The sequence below is a fragment of the Chiloscyllium punctatum genome, chromosome 46 (assembly GCF_047496795.1).
Source record: "Chiloscyllium punctatum isolate Juve2018m chromosome 46, sChiPun1.3, whole genome shotgun sequence".
Lineage (NCBI taxonomy): Eukaryota > Metazoa > Chordata > Chondrichthyes > Orectolobiformes > Hemiscylliidae > Chiloscyllium > Chiloscyllium punctatum.
In genome coordinates, this window is record NC_092784.1 from 30,422,088 (window position 1) to 30,442,600 (window position 20,513).

A 20,513-nucleotide genomic window follows, 5' to 3' on the forward strand; every position below is an offset into this window, starting at 1 on the left:
GACATAACAGTTATTCAGCTTTCGCTGAGTTCAAACTATTGCAAGGTCGAGTTGAAAGTTTACAGAATTCATCAGAGATAAGCAAACTGCAAACCCTCATCAAAGCATCGATTGTAAAGCTCGGCACAGCATTGATTTAAAATTGACACATTCTCTTTAAATTTCACAGTAGATGGGTGATTAATTTCACAGTAAATGGATAATTTTCCCTTAAAACCATCGCCCCTGCTGAAACAGCGCAGAATTTTCACATCTCAACAGCGATTGAAAATTGTTGTTCATCACATTTATGTCTGAAAGCAATGTTTTAATATTCTAAATAGCACTCAAATAAATCAGCTTTGTGTTAAATAAAGTATCAAAGGTCATTGGAAGGATGGGATTACAGAGTACTTGAAACATCAGCATAGGTTCTCAAGCGGTAATCATGTCTGACAAATATATTAGAATTCTTTGAGTCGGTCATGAGCAAGTTAGAATAAATCTACCCTGCGGAGGTGACGAGATTGAATTTCCAACAAACATTTGTCAATGTGCAGTATGGCAAACTGCTAAATAATAGGCCATGGATAGATGCTTTGCTGCCTGGCAGAAGGCAGACTGTTAAGTAAAGTAGTCTTTTCCAGGATGGCAACCCGTGACTTCAGCAGGATTCATTGTTGGACCCACAGATATTCACGTTACATATGAATGATCCGGTTAAAGGAATGGAGGGTGTTGTTGCTCCATTTGAAGAAGAGACAAGGATAGGTGGAAGGATAGATCTTATTGATGAAGCGGGCATGCTGCAGAATGACATAAACGGGATGATTTCTTCATTAAAATAGTTGTAGTTGCAATACTTTGTGGAAAAGTGTGAGGTCTTATATTTAGTGGAAAGTGTAGAGGCGTAGACAATTTTCTGAAAGCGGAAAGAATTCAGAGATCTGAAATGAAATGGCACTTGGGAGATCTCGTTCAATTTTCTCCTATGTTTAACGTACAGTTTCAGTTGGGGTTTAGGAAGGGAAATTCAATGTGGGCGTTCAGTTCAAGCGAGTTAGAAAATATGTGCAGGAGTGTACAACTCAAACAATAAGAGGCTCTGGACAGATGCAGTTGGAACATTGGGAGCAGTTTGTGTGCCCATATCTAAGTCATGACGGGATATGAGTGGTGGACAGGAGGTTTATAATGGCTCACTCAGTAGTGAGTACTCATGCCTTGCAGTCTTTGTTTAGAAAGGGATACATGTAGATGTCTGGGAAAAATAGACCTGTGTGTGTGACAATTGTCGTAGGTAAGTTGTTGGATGCAACGAGTAAACGATAGAACTTATGTGCATTTTGAGATACAAGGAGTGAATCGAAATAACCAAATGTCTTTTTCTACAAACATGATTGAGCTTTTGAGTGAGTAACCAAGAAGATTGATGAGGATAAAGTGGGAGACATTGCTCACTTGGACTTGAATAAAGTTTACAAGGTTCCACATGGTTGACGAATTCCTAAAGTTGTGTAGAAAGTGAGGACTGCAGATGCTGGAGATCAGAGCTGAAAATGTGTTGCTAGAAAAGCGCAGCAGGTCAGGCAGCATCCCAGGAACAGGAGAATCGATGTTTCGGGCATAAGCCCTTCTTCAGCCCTCCTGAAGAAGGGCTTATGCCCGAAACGTTGATTCGCCTAATTTATAAAGTTAGATCACATAGAGCTCAAGGTGAGCTTTCCAATTAGATATAAATTTAGTGCAAGCGCAGGAGTCTGAGAATGTTGGTGGAGGGTAATTTTCAGATTGGAGGACTGTTAACAATGGTGTCCCACAGGGATTGGCGCTGAGCTCACTGACATTTTTTTTTCATTTCAAGAAATTATTTGGGTGGGAATTCAGAAAGTATGATAAGGAAGTTTGTAAAATTGGTCGTTGGATGGACAATAAAAAACGTTTTGGAAGATTGTGAAGAGATATTATCATCAGGTTAGTTTCTCTCTATCCTCGAGTTTTAAAAGCATGGTCGGTGGGAGTGAAGGACCATTCATCCATCATGCAGCGCAGGTTATTCGATGTCCACCTATTATCGTCCAAGTTTGCAGCATATGGCCCACAGCTTTGAGTGTTCTGATGTTTCCGGGCAAAATGTCAATCAGATTCTCTCTGTGATCTTAAATGATACAACAATGGTTGCCATTGTCACACTGCATTATAATCCCATTGAAGAACGTATTCTCATGTTCCCATACAGAGGAAGACACACAGGCACATTCCCCGCCAATGACAGAGGCCTTAGCTTTATACCCACTCCATGTGCTTTGCATCCACAAGATTCTCCGGAGAAAGACGGCTTGAAGTGGAATACATGACACTTCTCCAGACAATGTGTACCGTTGCGGTTAGCCGCGATATCAAAATGGATAATGAACTGAAATAGTTCCACACGCTTCTCAATCACACCAATTCCATCTAAGTAAGCCCAGTGGCTCCTAGGACCTGACAGGAAAGCGCCCAGCAGACACTCCTCACAACAAACAACTGACACACGGCAAACGATAAACAGTTTCACGTCTCGTCTCGATCTGTTTCTGTTCCTGTCACAGTTCCAGCTTCCTCTGAACGTCCAGTCCCTAGATCAATGAGCTGTTTGATACAAGCACAGGCACATCGAGAAAGTAATCTTTATTTCAAAAGTAGAGCCAGGTAATGTAATCTGTAAGGGTTTGCTCACGGCGAGGTAATGAGACACCATCGTCTCATCGCCCTGATTATCCTATCGACTGTACCAGTTATTATCAAATGAAATGCCCAATGAATACCGTGACTGACAGAAAGATCAGTGGAGTGTAGCTACGACCCCTTACTCACCGAGGAACATTTTGCAAACAATGCCCTGTTATTTCTCTAACTGAGTTCCTCGCAGCTGGTCATGGACTTGTCGATCACAGAAAATACCATTTTGCCCACTACGTCTGCACCAGTCCAAGACAATCCCCTGACCTGTTCACATCTCATTTGGCAGCACTTGGCTCAGAATCGCAAACGAATGACGTAATGGAAGTGTACAACAAAATGGGTCTTACCTGCTCTGGAGGATTCTGCCTTTTCCATGCAGACAGACGGTCGGTTGCAGATTCTAACCTTCCTTAACTGTGTTAGATGTTTTTTTTATCTCATCGTGTGTATTAACTTTCAAACAAGAAGGCAGAGAACAAGTACTCTTCTATTTCACTCTTGGCTCTCAATCAAAGTCAGCAAAATGCTTAACTGCACCAGGAATCCACAGTGAATTTAAGCCCATCGCCTCAATCAATAGGCCACTACTGCAGAAGCACGGTAGTAAAGTGGTTTTACGTTCCCCCTCCTTGTGGAGCTGAGCGAGAGGCAAACATTGTTCGATTTGTTTGAATTCATTTAGCAAGGCTTCGACAGGGTTAAATGTCAGGACATGTTTGGTCTGTGTATTTCAATCTCTATAGTTAAAATAATCAGACATTACAGGAGAAAATAAGCAGGTCTGACAGCATCTTGGGAGAGACAAACAGAGACAACGATTCAGAGCTTCTTTAGAAGTTTCTCAGAACTCGGTTTTCTCTCACAGGTACTGCCAAACCTGCCGAATACTTTGAGTAGTTTCTGTTTGTGTTTTAGATTCTGAGCATCCGCAACCCTTTCTATCCACTCAGCAAAACAGAAACGCATTTGTTGTTCCTCACTGTATAAGTTTTCTGTTGGGGGAACATATCCCTGAACCTATTAAAAACCTGAAACTGCTCAGCAACGGATTCGGATGGATAAGAACAGCGAGTGCTCCATGCATGGGTACGCCCTCTCGGCAAACAGCCGAACGAGAGAATTCATTGTTCCACAGAGACTGGGGAGTGCCTTGTAGAATGCACTGCACAGTATTTCATAAGTTAGACTGTTAGTGAATTCAAGTTTTTGCCTGCCCTTCGTAGAATGACAATTGTCCTCAATTGGTTTGACTTTTCCATAATAAATCCTGGGAAAGTGGGAACAGTCCGATTACACGCCTTGCAGACACATGCATGTCACTGGGAACCAGCTCTCCTAAAACCGCGACCTTCTCCCTTCGAGCCTTATGAGGAACGTATTACTGATCACGGTTAAAAACCCGGAACCGTGCAGCCAAAAACAGGGATGGTGTGAGAACAGCTCTCGCTCTGTTCCTTGGTCATGGTAGACCAGCAACCTGTCAGTGAACAGCGGAACACACTGACGAGCATCGCCACAGACACTGATAGCCAAAGGTGTCAATCACCCCCGAATGCAAGCTTTAGTCTGCTCCTCCCATATTGGCCATCGTACTAATTAGCTTTGCTTTTCCGAAATAAATCCTGGGAAATTCATGGTGAAGACATGGGAATAGTCTTACCACACCCTCTATAGACGCACCCATGACACCAGGAAACAATTCTCCTCCAAACGGGATCGTCTCCCTTCCAGCCTCACACTGGTCCTGTCTGTTTCCGCGTTTTCTCATTGTCTTGAGATTTGACTTCCTTTCGTGCAGGAACGAGAATCCTTTTAATGTCACGAAATCAGTTCATGTTCGGTGAACATCAGAGTCAACGTATCTGCCTCCGAAAGAACAGGAAGATTTCTAAACTGTCTCTGCTCAGTTGAACAGTTCATCCTTCGTTCTCCTCTGAATCCGCTTCCCAAGGAATACCTAAAGATTCACAAAGCTCAAGACTGGGATTTCTGTTTTGCTTCTTGAAAGTTTTCTCACCTGCCAATTGGCATCATTTTCCCAGAATCTCTTCACAATCCTTTGCCTCGCACCATCTCCTGAGATAAATAAAATCTCAAATGTGGAGAGATTCCAGACTCTGGCGATGTTTTGTTTGGAGCAAAGAAGTTTAATGGGAGATTTGTTGGGGACGTTTATAATGATGTGGGAGGAACCGTTGTCGATGGGCGAGTTGATTGTCGGGAGGAACTGTTGCCTCTGACCAGGACAACTGACCAGAGGACGAGGGAGAGAAGGACTTTAATGACAAACACAATAAACTCAATAAAACCTACACATACCCCATGCGTTTGTTATTATTTATGGATAGAAGAACGGAGCGAACGTTTTGATTCAGGTCCGTTTCTAATTCAGAACGAAACTTTCCTGCATGTCAATAAATAAGCAGACCAGATAAAATGTCGAAATATTTTTAGGGTTTTTCCGGGTTTGCAGGGATAACTCATCCAACAGGAAATCATTTAAAATGAACAGTGAAGGAAAGTTGCTCAGTATTGCTGAGAGATAGAGTGAATGGGAGGGATCCATTTTCGTGAGCAGAGAGATTAATAATACGGCAGAGGTCGAGCAATAAAGATCTCCTTGTATTTGTATAGCGCCTTTCGGCACCTCTTCGGTCACAGGCACTGAAGTACCTTTGAAGCAAACATGTCATTGTAAAATCTAATGTGATAATCAGGGCAGTTTTTTTTTCAACTAGAGTTCAAGTAATAATACTCAGAACTGGCACTGAAGATGCCAGTGAGATTATACCTTACTTTATGCGTTTCTTCTGCTCTGGTTTATATCCAAAATAGTGCGGGACCAGAGGTCCGAGTCTCAGAGGAAGGGGTTACCCACTTAAGACACAGATGGGGAGGATGTTCTCACATTCCAAAGATAGCAAGTATGTAGAAGTATTTACAGCAGAGGCCTGTCAAGACTATATATATTCAAGGCTTCAATTACTTCTCTGCTAATAGCATGGAGCAAGAGGCAGAGTCAAATGAGTCCAAATTTGCTGAAAATACACACAAGTGGGAACGCATACTATGATGAGATCGTGGGAATCGGCATTGGCATGTAGATAGGTCAAGTGAGTGGGGTAAAAACTTGTCAGATGCAGTTTCATATCAGGATTATGAGGTACAGAGTGGTATTACAATCGAAATAACGTAGAGGAAACGTGTGACAGAGAGGAATTGTATGTACAACACAAACAAAATTTCGTATCTAACTCGTTCCCTAACAAAAAGGTTGGTTTCCTTTCTGAAAGCTCAAAATGAAGTGGTGGTTTCCCAGTGAAAAAAAACACTGAAACTAATACCCTCATCGAAAACGAAGAAAAGCTTGGGTGATTCCAATGGACAACGCTGACGCTTATGGCTCTCTAAAATTTGTTTACAATGGAGCTGGGAGTGGGAATTGGGGGAGCTGGCGAGTGGAAGTCAGATCACCCATGATTACTGTCGTCCTGGATATGTCTTCCTCATTTTTTGTACGTTGTATTTCGCATTGTGCTTCCTGTGAGTACGCTTGTAAACTACACCGCTGGTGACTTGTTTCCCTGACTATTCTTCACACCACCCGCTTGAGAATTCAACGTTCTTTTCTCCTGAATCTAGGAAATCTCTAAACATTGCACAAATGTGACAAGAAACTCGATATTTCCCACGCCTGTCTGCCTTCTTGCAATATCGATTGATCCATCACTGTGTTACTGTTGCACAAATTAAGAACAAATCAAACCGCATCAATAACATCGAGGTTGCGAACGCAGATAGCTGCAGCAACTTCTCAGAGTACTGGCAACTGTGCGATCTCAGAAGCACACATTAAACAACCAGAATTACAAAATAATTACAGTCACCGAGGCCGTGCCAGAAACAGCACCTGGGAAAAAATAGACACCCTATTTTGGGTAACAGACCTGGTTTTATTTCTCAATCAGCAATTGAATTTTACATTGGTTATAGCAACGGTTCCCTCACACAAGCAACTAACTACGGCTGCAGATGCAGGGGAAAGTGAAAACTGCAGATACTGGAGTCAGACTCGAGAGTATGGTGCAGCAAAACACATCGGGTCAGGCAGCATCCGAGGCGCAGGAGAATCGACGTTTTGGGCGTTTGCCTGGTGGTTTGCTCATGCCAGAAACGTCCACTCTCCTGCTTCTTGAATGCCTCCAAAGCTGCTGTACATGTCCAGGAACACACTCTCCATTGCTGCAGACTGTCACGTAATGCGAGCTTCCAGCCGTGGATTCAATGACACTCAGTGTAATAAGTGAACCTCCTGAGGACACCTGGCAGTGGTGTTTAGTGTTAAGTTGATCTTCATGATTGCGTGTCGTGAGTTGTCTGTCCTATATAATGTTTCCTGCAGTCTCTACGTGCAACATTGTTTCTCCTGCACGTGATGGGTATTGGGTCCATTGTTCTGGTGAGTTCTTGTCTGAACGTGGCTTTCGGTTTATGTTCTCTCATGAATCCGAGTGGTCAGAGGAGTGTGGCTGTGTGTTCCGAGACATTTTTTTATATATAAGATAGAGTGCGTGGTGTGTTGGGTCATGGCATGTCCTCTTAGCGTTGGAAGCTAAGGAAGCTGTGGGAATATCTATTGCTGCAAAGCATTTCTGGCTGATCCATTAAACACCACAACCAGCTGTTCCGCAGTAGCAATGCACAGAGATGATGACGACAACAAATTCGACTGGGACAACACAGCAATAATAGGACAAGCTAAACAGAGGGCAGCCAGAGAATTTCTGAAATGACGAGACTCATCCAATGACTCCATCAATAAACATGTTGACCTGGACCTAACATACCAGGACATGCAACGAACGACTAAAACCGGCAACTGAAAGCAGTGGGAAGGAAATCAAACCAATTCGGAACGCTATAACACAGCAGCGCTTCAAAAGACTCTTATCAGTCTTGAGGATGTCACCGAGAAACAGGAGAAAACGGCTGAAAACCAATTTCACAAAACCACCGAACATCCCCACACCATCTGCACCTTTCACCAGAACTACAAATCTTCACGCAAACCTTGAAACCCTGAAATTGTCAGTAACTCCCCAGCGGGAAAATGAACCCTGGCGTCCCACGTGACAGATGAGGATGCGAAACGAGGTGGATGTCAGAGCTAATTGAGCCTGCAGGCTACTCGTGCGTGCTCTTGTCAAAAACAACTGCTGGATTATCCTCATCCCATTTCCATCATTTAACGTTGTTTGCCTTGAGCATTACAAATTCACATCTGAATATCTCAAGGTAATGAGAATTTTTGCCGCTCCAACACGTAGAGACAGTGAGTTCCACATTCGAACCACTCGCCGGCTGGTAAAGTTTTTTTTTAATGAGCTCCTACTTAAACCTTTGTGACTGTTATCTTAAATCTCTGGCTCCCTGGTGAATTATCCCTCCATTTCTGGGAAAACTTCAGCTGGATGTACCCAAACGATGCCTCTCATTCTTCAGTACATCTAAATACTGTCTCCTCTCAATCTCCCCTGCTCTCAGAAAAGCAACGCCAGTCTGTCTAAAATCTTCAATCGCGGAAGTTCTTCAATCCAGATAATATATTAGCAAATCACTTCTGCACAGTTTCCACGGCTGTCATATCGCTTCAATAATGTGAATTGCCGAATTGTACACAATTCTCTGGCGAGAGACGAATGTTGACTTGAAATAAATGTGGGAAACCACAGACACTGGTCCTTTCCAATAACGTATTTTTCACTCCGTACTGTTCTGTGTCCTTTTCATGAACCCAATTCTCCAATGATCTCTGGTCCATGCAAATAAAACAGTATACATGAGGTTTGATAACCCAACCACATTATCTGATTGCACATTAAGTGTCTGAAAGGTCCTGATGATGATATTGGAGCAGGTTCACCTAACAAGAGTTACAGCTGCAGCACAAACTTAACAGTACCAATGTGAACGTGAATGTTAATTTGTGCAATGGTCCAGTGACATGGCAGGAGGGAAGGAAAGTGGGAAACGTGATTGTGAAAGGGAGAAATATCTCTGAGATTAGGTGCAGGCAGTGGCGGTTTGAAGCAATAAAATAATCAATTTACAGAGTAATTTCACCTTAAAAATTCATTGTTTCTTTTCTGCATTTGTTTTGCACAGGTTATTGGGAGTAACACGGAACAATTGTGCATAACTGATACTCAGATTTAAGTGGAGGTCGCTTCGGCCACAATGCAGAGGACGAACCACTATACGATCACATGAAAAAGCACAACACAAATAGCAATAAATGCAACGGCAGAAATAGACGAGGAACAGCACCACATGTACAACAGGAAAACCCACTGAGATTGGATTGAATCGTCATCTTCGATGTCCCCACTGGCTGTGGAGATTCCAGCACTGAGAATATTGAAGACTGAATTTGATAGATTTCTATAAAGGATGAAATGTACAGGCGATAGTGCACTAATATTGTTGAAATGCAGGTTTCAATAACAACGTAGTTTCACTTCGTTACTTTAGCACATCACACCAGTTCCCAGGTTTAGAATCTGAGAAACTGAATGGTGGACTGGCGACGATCCGATCGAAAATTGGGAGTGGATCTCGACTCTATCTGCCACTGACGAAGTCCGTGATCATGCAGTCCTTCAATGAGGTAAAAGAAGCGCGTGAAACGCCGAGGTTGGGAGCTCCAAACTCATCTGGAACAACTCTGTTCACAAGGAGCAGGGAGAATTGGAAGAAGGGGCTGCGAGGTCTAACCTTAACCCGAGACACTTCAATTGAAAAGGCGCAGGGAGCATTGCGTTACGTGAAAGGATCCTGAGCTATTTTGATCTGAATTGAAATTTGTTTCGGCAGCACACATGTTTGTGGATTGAGGAATCTGCCCCAGGGAATTGTCTCAACTATAAATAAATATTGTAAAACGACTGAGCTCGTGTAGAAGCACCTTTGCATTGGGAAATGGGTTTAATATTATTGTCCTCTAACATTTCTCACTGGTCTGACTCTGCAGTCGTTTAACTTTCTTGTTGGGTCTTTTAAAAACCTTTTCTTTTTCCATGCGATGCAATTTCCTGCAGTCTTGTTCAGGACGTTAAGGTACCCTAAACATCCGAAATTGAAAGTGAATATATGATGTTGTGATTCGGCTCAAGTTTCCCTCGAATTATGGTAGAACAGCAGGAGAGTAATGGTTAAATTTATCAGATTAGCAAGTAGCATATTGAATGGGTGGGCAGATAGAGGGTGAAAGGAATCTTCATGAGGCCAAATATACTTTCTTTGTCAATAATATTTACCGCATCGCAGGGTGCTGATTATTGAACACAAGCGGTGTGGATGATTTTATTTGCTGGTTTTGTGAATGTCTCACCTGGACTTACAGAGGTTGAGCTAATAACTTGTTTTACATGGAGTCAGGTGAGGAGAATTTAAATTTAGCAAGCTCCAAATAGCAGGAATCCTTTTTCTTTGCTGGACTTCAGTCCCCGACTGACTAAGATGACCTTTGGAAAATTATCTTACAGCATGTTAGAAGACGAGATACAGATTCGAACACGGAAACCAAGTTCTGTATCAAGATAAAATTATGCCACTTTATTCGCTAAGACAAAAACAACAGAAAAGTTCTTCCTTCAGACTCGCAGTAATTCTTGCATAATATCATAAATTTGTTTCCTATGTAAAGGGAACAGCTGCTCTTCATCTAACTTCCTAAATGGATTAAAATCTCGATACCTTTAACAAATCAGACCTCAATCTTCTTTGCTCTGTGCAGAACAACTTCAACTTCTCCACCCTGAGCTTACATGTAATTTTTTCACTGTTCTGGTAATTCTCCTTTTAGATTTCTCCACAGACGCTCACATTCTTTATGATGATCACCTGTTTGCGCAGACCCAAATGCTGTGTATTCCTGTGGGAGATGTTATCACGCACAGGCAATTGCTCAGTGACATCATCCTGATTCCTGGGTATTTCCTCAACTGAGAGCGTTTGCTCTGACCACAGTGCTTCTGATTTCGAATGCCAGCTCCAGCATTAGATTACGAAGTTGTAAGCAAATGAATTATTTCAAGATTTTTAACTGGTGAACTCCACAGTTCGGATATCCGTGCTGTGCTTTTCTATCTGAAAACTGTTTTACATGTCTCTTTGGCTGAAGTTACCTTTTCGTGCCAACTGAGGCAAAGTTCATCCATTGAATCTGTTTGATACTTTTATCCTGAATGAAGTTTCTGTCATGGTTTATTAGATTAGATTAGATTACAGTCTGGAAACAGGCCCTTCATCCCAACAGATCCACACCGACCCGCCGAAGCGCAACCCACCCAGACCCTCTCCCCCACATGCACCCCTTCACCTACGATTACGGGCAATTTACCATGGCCAATTCACCGAACCTGCACATTTTTGGATTGTGGGAGGAAACCAGAAAGCCTGAGGAAACCCAGACACAGGGAGAATGTGCAAATTCCACTCAGAGAGTCGCCTGAGGCGGCAATTTGAACCCGGGTGTCTCGCGCTGTGAGGATGCAGTGCAAACCAATGTGCCACCGTACCACCTACAAATGAAGTTTCTGCCATGGTTTAACTACCTCTTTCTCCAAGAATGTCAGTATTGTGTTGGTTTTGTTTTATTCTTACCTCTATTGACTCTCTGAATTAGGTTTTAGAGCTGAACATTTCCTGACTATGTGAGAATGGTAATTTCTTTCTTTGAGAAGTTCCCATAGGCCATAATGCTAGGAGATATGAAAATGACTGAAATAGTGAAATGACTGTGATGTGCGTCAAAACCAGTGACAACTAATTTACATAAATCTATTATGATGATCCAACTCGTGGGAGGAAATGGCTGAAAGCCAATTTCCCAGGTCGACAGAACGCACCTATAATAACTGCACCAGCTTCCATGGGGCCAAATCTTTCCAGACACCTTGAAGCTCCAAGACGGTCTTCACCAGTACGAAATTGAAACTCCGATTCCCGCGGAATAGGCAAAGATACTCACCACCAAAGAACTCAGTACATCCGGTGGGGCGCCTGTTCATTGTGCGTGCTCTTGTCAATAACAACTGCTTGGCTCTCCTCATTCCACTTTCCATCATTTTGTCCTGTGTGCCTTATCATCAAAAACTGACCTGATTGCTTCTGAAGGTTGTGATGGTTTCTGCCTCTCTAGCCACTGCCGACATTGCGGTCCAGATTCAACCACCTGGTGGCTGATAAAAATTTTCTGCACATCTACACAAACCTTTTTAACTCTTACCTGAAATATGTGGCACCCTGGTGAATGAAGTCATCCACCAATGGAAAGCGTTTCTTTCTGTCTACCGTGTCCATACCCCTCATTATTTGGTATTGCTTAATCATGTCTCCTCATGTTATCCCTCTTCCTCCGAAAATACAACCCCAAGGTGTCTCATCTCACCTCTTAACTGAAGCTCTTCAGCACAGAAACTATCCTCGGAATTCACTTCTTTCCTTTTCGCATCGCTGCTATAACGTGAATGGCGGAACTCCGAGCAAAAATCTGCATCTGAAGGAACAAAATGACATAGATATCACAGAAAGCAACATCAATTGCTCTTTTCCAAAATAAAATGTCCCTTTTCCTCGCTACTACTCTGTATTCTTCTCCTCAGACTGATGCTCGAACACTGTCTGGTCATTGCCATTTAAATGTGGTACATGAGGATTGATCTCACAACCACGGTGTCTGATTGATCCAAAAGGTTTGATGGTTCGAATGGTTTGGTGAGACTGGTGTAAGTCCACCCAGCAACAGTGACAGCAGCACAGACTAAACGGTGTCCATGCAGAAGTAATTGTTATAATGTGCAGTGCCTGTTTGAAATGGAATGAGGGAACATATCCACAACAGGATAACTTGCCAAATATGATATATGACTTGGAGATATGTCAGGTAGCGGCAGTTTGACGGAAGAGAATAATCATTTCAGAGAATATTTCCATGTACAAATATAATTAATGTTAAAAGTGCCAATTCAATTACCATTTCATGACATAAATACCGCTTTAGAAACCCAACATTTTGACCCCAGTCATGTAACGAGTTACAATGAAGATTTGAAAATGTGCTTGGTTTTTTTAAGGAGTATTTTAATGTGAAAATCTGAGATTCGAGGGAGGGAGGTTAGCGAAGTGGCTACACAGTTTATGGCTTTGGCAGCGAGAAGTTGTGGGTAGCCTTTGTGAAAATATGGAAAAATTAAAAGTGAGAATGATAAGGTGCATGGATTTGAGTTAATGCAGATATCATGAAGGGTGTTTTAAAACTTTCATTCTTTGAATATGGGCATCTTTGGCTGTGTTGGCATTTATTGACAAGACCTAATTGCCTATGGAGACGGCTGGTGGACTTTAACGACCGAGGCAGAGAGGAAGTTATTAAGAGAGTTGAACAGAATTATGTCAGATTTTAAAATGTTTTATCGGGTTTCTGGGTGCGTTAGACGGGGTGAGAATACTGGTTTGCCTTTGGATCTTGGTCGTGGAGGTGGTATTGCATTTTCCTGCAGGATTTTGTCAGTCGGCCACGAGACGGATGTTCACGGGCAACAGAATCACGGCTTCATTAACGTCTACAACTGGATTCTGCAGCGTGACAGCTGACGTAGTAACGGAGCATGGCAGCAGAATTGGCGGAGCATGAGCCAGGAATGTGGTCGTGACAGCGATGGATGATTGAACTGGTGAGATCTAATATAACCGTTGAGGTTCGTCAGCAGCAGTCAGCAGTGGAGTCAGCTGGGTGAAAAAGGTGCATCTTTGCTAAACGTGTGGACGTATGACCACGGCGGGGAAGTATGAACACTTTTGCAGAAAGCCCAACTTGGAGAGTTTGCAGTTTATGGCTTAAAAAAAGACTGTAATGTCGGTTTTTTTTTTCAAATTTATTTCTTTTCTCAACTTTTATATTGAGAAAGCCTATGTTTCTTCTCCAAGTTCTGCTACAAAGATTTGGTGATGGACACTTTTTCTGAAGATGCTGCTTTGTGGGGGGCATTGCCCAATTCTCCCTCATAGCCTGTACCGAAGAATACGTGACAATTCCATTTTAAGGAATCACAGAAGTGCGCAAACAGGACCTTTGCCCCCAAGAGGAAACCAGCAAGAGCAATTCTGATATCCTAATATTCTCGATTAACCTCAGACTAATGCATCTAACCTACATAAACCTGAATACTAAGGTCAATTTAGCTTCGCCAACGCACCTACCCTGCACATCTTTGGACTGTCGGAGCACACTGAAGCGCCCAGAAAAAAGAAAATACATGCAGCACAGTGTGAATGTGCAAAATCCGCACAGATAATTGCCAGAGGATGAAGTTGAAATTGGGTCCTCAGCGCTGTGAGAAAGCAGTAATGATCAATGACCCAGCGAACCTAACAACTCCCTCGCGCCGTCACTCACACATACAGAGTGTGGTTCTATCTTTCCATAATATCATGTTTAGTCATGGACCCCTCTCCATCCCAGTACCACCAGTCCACCCTTTGCTGACTGTTGACAGTGTCACATCACCATGCCATTGGGCAGCATGCTGGAGTAAGAGCACAATGTTGATTATGAACATGCTCGCCACAAGTTATCTTCATACAGAAATGTTGGCCTCTCCCATCACAGGGACCGAGTGAACTTTGAAGGGGAGGGCAGCGTACCAAGCTATATACAGGTTTGTAGGTTTCATAATTGGTCTGTGCAGGACTGTAGCCCCAAACAAGTGGTTTTATGGACCGTGATTGAAGCCGCCGAGAGCCTCAGGCTTCTTCGCACTCACAGGCCCATACAGCGGCCATTTTCCTTGAATCTGCTCGTCTTGTTTTCTTTTGAGTTATCGCTTTACTGTTTGTTAATCTGTCTTTGTTGAGCATGGGGCTGAAATCAAATGTTATTGAGTTAAATCATTGCTGTCGAGTGTGGTGCTGCAAATGTACAGCTGGTCAAGCAGAATCTAAGGAACAGGGGAATTGACGTTTGGAGCAAAAGCTCTTCACCGGGAATGAGGCTTCTGAGTCAAGACAGTAGTAAGATAATTGGAAGGGGGTGGGTAAGGTCATGGGAGCTGAGAGAGCGATAGTTGGATGAATGTGGGGATGATGTGATAGGTCAGAGAGGATGGTGGAGTGGATAAGTGAGAAGGAAGCTCGACGTTGTAGGACAGGTCATGAGGGAGTTTCCTAGTTCGAAGTTTGGATTTGGGATAAGGTGGGAGGGGGTTGTTCAAGTGGTCAGAGGTGCGATTTGTTGGCACGGGCATTCTGCACGTCGGTGGCTTGTCTCCCCAATGTAGAGGAGACCATATCAGGAGTCACGTATACAGTAAATCACATGTGTGAAGTGTAAGTAAATCTCTGACAAATTTATGGAAGGCTTTTTTGAGCCTTGGACATAGGTATTGGGGAGGTGTGGGCTCAGGATTTCCAATTCCTGCAGTGGCTGGGGAAGGTGCTGTTCGGGGAATGTTGGTTGCTGGTGGGTAGTGATGAAGTGTTTGCGTGGGGAAGCATGCGCTGATCTCGATTTTGCCATGTGATGCGGCACAGGCACGGAGAGAACGTGCAATATCCATACAAACAGTCGCTCAATGCTGGAATCCGACCTGGGACCTTTGTGCTACGAGGCAGCCGTGCTGACCAATGAGCTGCCGTGTCACACATTTGCTCACTGACTTGGCGCCTTTCGCCCTCTATAGCAACTATCTCCATAGAATCACCACTCTCTGGCTGAAGGTATTTCTCCTCGTCTCATTTCCAAATTGTTATCCCTTCACTTTGTCTCTGTACTCTCAGTTTCTGGTGTGTCATAGTGGTTGAAACATCTTCTCCACATTGGCTTTGCACAGGCCTCTCATCATTCTGTAAATTGCAATCACATCGAGTCATTGACTCAGACATAATTGAAACAGACCGCTGTTCCAAACAGTCCATGCTAACAGTTACGAACCTTACGTCGATCCAACTGCGTGTACTGGCTCCATATCTCTCCTCACATTTCCTAATCATGCACTTAATCAATTGTCTTTTAAACGTGGTAACTTTATCCAAATTCAATGCTTCCTTTGCACAGGAGACATACCGTGTAAATTAAAACAAAGTGCACCTCATGCCTTTTTATAATATTTCTCCTCTCACCATAAAAATATGTCCACTCGGACATAAATCCCCCAAAGAAGAAAAGCACAATTGTTATTGAGCTAATCTGTACCCCTCACGATTTCAAAAACTTTTATAGGGTAAACATCAACCTCCTATGCTCATTTGGAAGAAGTCCCAGCCTATCAAACCTCCCCTGACAGCTCAATTTCTTCATTCCAACATACTGGTAAATCTCTTCTGAACGCTCTCCAGCTTAATATTCTTTTTAGTATGACAGGGCACACAAAACTAGACAGAGTACTCCAGAAGAGACCTTACCAACATCTCGTACAACCTCATCATGGCGTCCCAACTCCAACACACGACACAATGAGCAATGATGGAAACATTCTAACAGCATTTTTAACGGAACTTTCGATATGTGACACGACTTTCAAAGTCAATTTCGTGATCTATTCACGTGTATACTATGCAGCATTATTCAATTGTAATTGTACATTTGCAACATCAGTTTATAATTCAAAATGCACCACCTTGCATGTATCCAAGTTAAACTCTCCCTGCCATTCATTTGATCATACACCTGAATAATCAATGTCTCTTTTAATCTTAGATAACCTTAGATAACCTTCTTCTCTATCTACTGTACCACCATGGAGAGTTATGGAGTCTCGGAGCACAGAAAGAGGTCGTTTGGTGCAAACTGGTTCATACTGATCATGATGCCAGTCCACATTAACCACATTTCTCTGCACTTTGCCCATATCATTGTAATCGTTTGCTATCCATGTATTTGTCCAAACGCCTTTTAAATGTTCTTTGTGTCTGCACAAAAACTTCTGCTGTCATCTCATTATATGCATATCGCTCATGTTGGTGTCAACCACAAACTGACGATCCCTCCCTTCCATATTGTCATCTAAAATATTTACATAAGTCACAAACAAAACAGCCAGTATTTATCCGCGTGGAACACTGCTGGTCACAAGCCTCCAGTCCGACAAACAATCCTCCAAAACCTCACTCTTTCTCTTGTTCTTAATTGAATTTTGTATACAATTGGCAGGCTCACTGTGAACCCCATGTGATCTAACTTTACTCCATGCGGAATCTGTTAAAACGCTTTCCTAAAGCCGAAATAAGCATTGTCTATTGTTCTTGCCTCAGCAATCCTCTGACATACCTGTTCAAAAATTCAAACAAATTTGTGAGATACAGTTTGCACCTCACGAATCCACGCTGATGACGCCGTATATTTTCTGGCCTCTGCAAATGCTGTCTTCCAAAATCACCTCTAAAAACCTGTGAACCAGCAATTTCAAACTCACAAGTCTGTAGGTCCTAGTCTTTTCCTTGTATCCGTTCTTCAACAACGTTCGTCACTGTCCAGTCATTTGGAATCTTACCCATATGTAGAGATGACGCAATTATTTTAGCAAGGAGTCCTGCAATTTCCACGCTTATCTCCCACAATGCTTTGGGATAAAGTTCCCCACAGTGTAAACCTCTATGCTAATTGAAACCAGCAACACAGAAAGGTATTTACTCCGTGCTGTAATCCTTGAAAATTCGAGAGGCAAAGCGTAGCCAAATGGTCACGATTTAAAAGTAAAAGAACCAACTTTATTCTTTACGTCTAAGAGAGAATATGAAAACTAACAACTATTTACAACTACTTTCTCTTCAAACCAAATTTTACCTTCCAATCCACAATAATATTCTGAATAAAAATTACCCAATGACGATTTTAAAAAAAACATTACTGTTCTAAACCACTTAGCATTGCCGAGTCTCCTTTTGTGTATTTTTGTTTGTAGATTATTTCCAGGTTGTCACCGATGTTCTGCCACATTCCTCAGGTAGGTACATTTCTGGGATCTTTTGAGCTGGATGTCTTTGACGCAGTCCTCGCACTAGCTGTTCAAAACATCCTGTTTTATGCCCCCAAACACTGGATTGTTTCATTGGCTTTAAAATTATCAAAATGCTAAATTCAAACCTGATTTTGATTTGGGATCTTGATTCATAATTTAAACTGATGGCAATCCAGCTCTGCTGGCTGTTTCGAAGCAATGTCACATTGTTACCTTGTTCAGAACAGGTTGTGCCATCGCCTTGCAAGCTTTTCAACTCTTTTCTTCACAACACCTTCATAAAAGTACACGAGACCAGGGTCTGGAGATTTGTCCGTTTTACATTTTCTGATACCTCCAATAATTATTTTCCTGTAACATGAAGTGTTTTTCACTATGTATTTCCATGATTTCTGTAGCCTCCGTAAGTGTAACATATCGTTGGTGAACAGATTTCCCATACTGAACTATTCCATCTTGCTTGCATTTGGTCTGAATCCATCTAAACACTTTCTCTTCATCTAAATGCCCCAAATGTCTTTCAAATCATGTCATCGCACCTACACGTGCCAGTTGCTCTCGCAGTTGGTTTCACATACAAACCATCCTCTGTATGAAAAGTATGTCTTGTCATTCCGTGTAAATGTTACGAGTTCAGGACTCCTGTATCCAATGGATAAAGACCTTTGCTGGTCACCTTATCGAGAGCACTCCTGACTTTATGAATCTCTATAAAGTCGTCCTTCGACCTCCGATACTGCAGTCCGACAAGTGAAATCCTGCACAGTCTCCCCTTAACAATCCACTCCTGGGAAAACGGAGACCCTTTGATGCATGAAGTCACACAGATTAAAATGCAATCCTGCCACTATAAACATCACCTAATCTCAATTTCTTTGATGCCTTGTCAAATAATTTAGGAAAGGAATCGTCCTCTCCATGCATGGCGTGTAAACACTGGGTCTCGCTTTCTCCACAGTAAAAACTGATGTGAAAAATCCGTTTAATGTCTCTTCCATCTGCTGAGCTCAAACGCAACGTCAAACTCCTTGATCTTTAAAGTACTATTTCTCGAGTGGTTCTCTTGCTAGATATGTACTTGTAGACCCTCTTTGGATTATTTTCAACCCAGTTGGATTAGATTATTTCATATCCCCTCTTTGCCTTCCTGGTTTGCAACATATTGAAGTCCCTATTAGAAATTAATTTCAACCCTGTTGTCTGTCTGATATTTGATATTGTTTCGTTTTGACCAGACCCAGAACACATTTACTCATCCATGGTCACCTCTGGTGAGTGTCCAGCCTAACAACTTCATCTCAGGTTCACATGTAACTCTGTTTTAGGGAAAGTGCTAGTCTGTCATTAAAGTTGGAATAACAGAGCATTAGAAATGCATTGCAGAATAAAGTAGATTAGTACAACTTTGTGTCGAAGAAATCAGATCGAACATTTTTAGAAGAATGTTTACATCGTAACAAACACGATACGTTATTGGAAATGCAGTAAATGGAAAATATCTGAATTTCTAAAATTATTCAGAACGGTGTTTTATATGATACCACTTCACAAGCATAGAAGCATGAACCCACACAGTTGGTGGTATGTATTAATCGAGCATTAGGGAATGAATTCAGAGGAGAGCTAATGAGGTTCTTTTCATGACGGTAAATTGTAACTTGCGGATTCCCATAGCCAACAATAATGGTGCCACAGCTGTTGACAACATATACTAATCACCTGTATAATAGAAGTTAATGGGCTGTTGGTCAGGCTTTAGATGACACAAAATAGATGGGGATGCAAATAGTGAGGGTGACACAGCAACATCGTGGACGGACAGAATCAAGATAAACATGTGGACAAAAACTCAGCAGCATTTTAAGTGGAAAAAAAATTATGCGTTTTGGCAGGATGAATTACAGAGATGAATATTAAGTGGGGAAATTCACTGCATAAAGCTTCAGCGTACAGATGATTTTGTTTCCTTGTACATGAAATATGAAAAGCTCGCGTCCAGTTTCAGCAGGTATTCGGGATGTCAAATCATCTCTTTCACTTTATTTAAATGGAATGAGGACATGTATTATTTTCAAAGTATACATGGCATTAGTCAGATCGCAGCTGGATTAATATGAAGAGTTTTAGTCCCACTATGTGAGGAAAAGCATTTCAGGGAATTTTAACACAAATCATCCTGGATATGGGAGGATATTCTCGGGAGATGAGATTGAGAAGATTGCTCCTGTAATCATTTGAGTCTAGAAGAATGAAACAAGATTTTGGTGAAATATATTAGACACTGAAGGGTATGATCGGATAATTTCTGGGAGAATGATTCGCCTTGTTTAGGAATCGAAGAACAGAGAACATAATCTCAGAGTAAGTAGTCACCGATTTAAGAGAGTTTTTGAGCAATTTCGTACTCCTCGAGCCAACTGATTATGTGTAAATATTTACTGCAGATAGCTGTAGAAATTGCCTGCTCAGTGTATCCAAGACTGGGAGAAACAGATGTTAAACACCAAGAGATTCAAAGGTTAGGTGATATTGCAGGAATGTGAATCTGAGGATTATCAGATCAGCCATAATCTCACTGAATGTTGAGAGCAGACTGAATACGTTGAATTGCCGACTTCTTCTCTTGCATTATATTGTCTTTTTATCTGGAATTTCAATGCCTCTGTGTTTCATTTATCAATTAATTTACCGGGCAATATTAGAGTTTTACAGTGCGAAGTCTTAAAACCAAATATCACTTCAGCATCTGATGGTGTTGTACAGTTGATTGTGGCCTGAATATGATTCACTTTT